The 2,705-nt window shown below is 37.6% G+C and overlaps 1 protein-coding gene across 1 annotated transcript in view; it reads left to right on the top strand.

The window, feature by feature from the left end:
• The first annotated feature begins 1,096 nt into the window (after window positions 1-1,096).
• NSMCE2 (non-SMC element 2, MMS21 homolog (S. cerevisiae)) overlaps window positions 1,097-2,705 on the top strand; it is a 23,279-nt gene continuing 21,670 nt past the window's right edge. The window contains exon 1 of the mRNA XM_009323350.1: window positions 1,097-1,145. The gene's annotated coding sequence lies outside the window, so the exon portion shown is untranslated. The remainder of the gene's footprint in view (window positions 1,146-2,705) is intronic.

Here is a 2,705-nt window from a genome sequence, read left to right on the forward strand (position 1 = left end):
TTAAAAAGCCAGATTTATTATGTCAGCAGGTCCAGACTTCTGGGAGAAAGATGGGTAAACACTGAGGTAAGGTGCTTTAAAAGCTACTTAAATAACTGAAAATTGCTATTGGGAAAATACAAAAGCAGGATTGGGGGTCTGTTTCATTCTGCTCAGCTACCTTACTGAAAAGGTGGAAGAGATTTCTTGGTGTCAAAAACTAGCTACGTATGCTTAATTTGAAATTCCTAGTTACTTGCAGAATTTGAAGGTCAAATCTACATTTCTCAGAGGAGATCAAGTCATCTAATCAGTAGAAGAGCAGAACTGACTGCGTTAACCTTGGATGTATTTGCCTTAGAGGATTTCAAGCAGATTGACTAAACTTTAATGACATGTATGACTTCATTATGTCTTTGGAGAATAGTGCTATTTTATAGTCTTTGTGTTTATTTGTTGCCCAAAAAAATAAGCACAAAGGGATTTGTTTTGTGCTAGAGAAAATGTGTACTTCTGGAAAGTAAAGAAGGTCTTTTGGTAGCAGACTTTGTGTTCCTCCTGAGTAAATATTGCATTCATGTGTGGATAAAGAATTACTTTTGTTGGAACATTTTGTATGAAGACAGAAAAATAATGTATGGATAGATACTTTTGAGCTTGTAGATAACTAATGTTCTAATCTGAAGGCCAATTTTAACATAAGGTTTCATTCAGTGCATGAGGTAACTAGCAATACCATTTCTTAGAAGAGATGCCGATTCACTGTTATGGCATTTACTGGCATAAACTGACCGGTGTTTAGACATGTGAGTAGGTGTCCTGATTTCTTAGAAACACTGAGGCCCAAGTGAAAGGAGTTATGCATAATGAGCACCTTGAGAATCAGGATATTTTTGTTCAGGTGCCTAAAAATCAGTTTGCAAATAATATGTGAGACAAATTTCAAGGTGTTGGTCTTCTATAGGTTTTCTGTTTTTACAGATACTTTTCTTTTTCTTACAGGTTTTCTATTTATACACTTTTTTTATCTTCTGACCTAATGAGTTTATATTCCATATTTGCTTGCTGAACAGTATCTCTCGTCTTTATTTCCCTTTTCCCTTTTCATGAGTTTTGTCATCAGTTGAGAGAAAAAGTTGAGACACACAGATGTTGGCTTTGTCAAAGTGAGTATGTGTATGCTGTGTGTATGTGTATTTCAGCCCTTTCTATGTTGATCTCATTGTTGAGGTATGTGAAATGAGATGGGAGAGAGATGGGTTGAGATACAGGACCAGCTGAAAAGAGTGAGGTTAGAAAAGGAAAGACACATGTATGAACTGTAGATAGTAGTTGAAGCTATGCGAGTGGTTGAGGTCACTCACTGATAAAAGTATAGTGACAAAATAAAAGATATGAATTGTCTGTATGACACAGAAATGATAAATTAGTAGAGTTCCATAAATATAGTCCGTGAAAGGTTTGGGGGGTTTTCCAGGCTACCTCGAAAGGATCTATCATTGTTTGCATACTAATGAAGCAGCCTAAAAGGAGACAGTGATTAAAGCTTTACATTAAATGGCTTATATATTTTGAATATATAAAACACAGATAACCTGAAAAAGGAAAAAATCTTTTTTAATAAGTATGTTCCAGTATTTGTAGTTGCAGAAAGGAAAAAAGGATAATTGAATGAATCGGTCAACACAGTAAAAAATGTTCACTGTAGCTCAGCTGTTCGATATTTTCCACAATTAGTTTCTAAGCAAGTGTAGTTTTGGATTATAAGCTTTTTTGTTATTATTTTTCCCCTCGTTCTTTTTTTTATTGTAATGAGCACAAAATATGTACTTTAAATGAGATTGCCATACAATGCACAAATCTATGCTAAAAGAGAGATGTGCCATAGACTCCATGAAGTCCATTAAGGATTTAGATCCTGAAAGAGTCAGATGAAAAAGTAAGAGTGGTTGGGGAGACATTTGTAGATTTAGATACATGTTTCTTAAAAACATCAGAAGACCAAGTGATGTAGTAGAATGCCTAACGCTGTTAGGCGCCTACACGTTCTGTACAATGAATGAAAACAGACCTTTAAGGACAGGATTTACAACACATAACAAGCTTAAGCAGCAGAATACTTAGAACACCTAAGTGATCTGGATGGCTACATGGAGATGAAAGCGTCTCTCCTTTAGACACAGGTACCTTGTTCAGGGCAGGAGCTAGTATGTTGTGCTATATGCAGTTCCTGTGAGTGTCACTTCCATGTCTCCAGTGAGCAGTCCAAGAGCCTGAACTGAGACACTGCATTTGTTTATTTGGGTGTAGACCCTTGTCTTCCTCTTCTCTTCAAAAAGAGTAGGGGTGGCAGGAGGAAACCAAGCAAAAAGTAACATTTTTGCTTTTTGGTGGCTGGGGCATGCAGCTAGGTGTTGGCAGTGGTACTGCTCTCAAGATACTGAGGACTGCATTTTACATTAGGCAGCATGGGAGCAGATACTAGAAATAACCCAGGGAGCTAAGGGAGAAGCTCAAAACTTTTTCCCCTCCCAGTTGAATGCCCTGCTGTTGGAGCTGCAAAATCATGCTCTGGATTTTTGGCTTTCGTTTGCAGCCCGTTGCTCCAGCTGCACAGTGATCCAGCTTCAGCAGAAGACGTCAGAGTGGCCCCCTACATTTTCCTTAGTAGGAATGCAAGCTACCCAAGAATAACTGAACTTTTTTTCTCTTAGTTACTGGAAGAA

This window comes from Pygoscelis adeliae, unplaced genomic scaffold, assembly GCF_000699105.1.
Source record: "Pygoscelis adeliae isolate BGI_AS28 unplaced genomic scaffold, ASM69910v1 Scaffold103, whole genome shotgun sequence".
In the NCBI taxonomy this organism is placed as follows: domain Eukaryota; kingdom Metazoa; phylum Chordata; class Aves; order Sphenisciformes; family Spheniscidae; genus Pygoscelis; species Pygoscelis adeliae.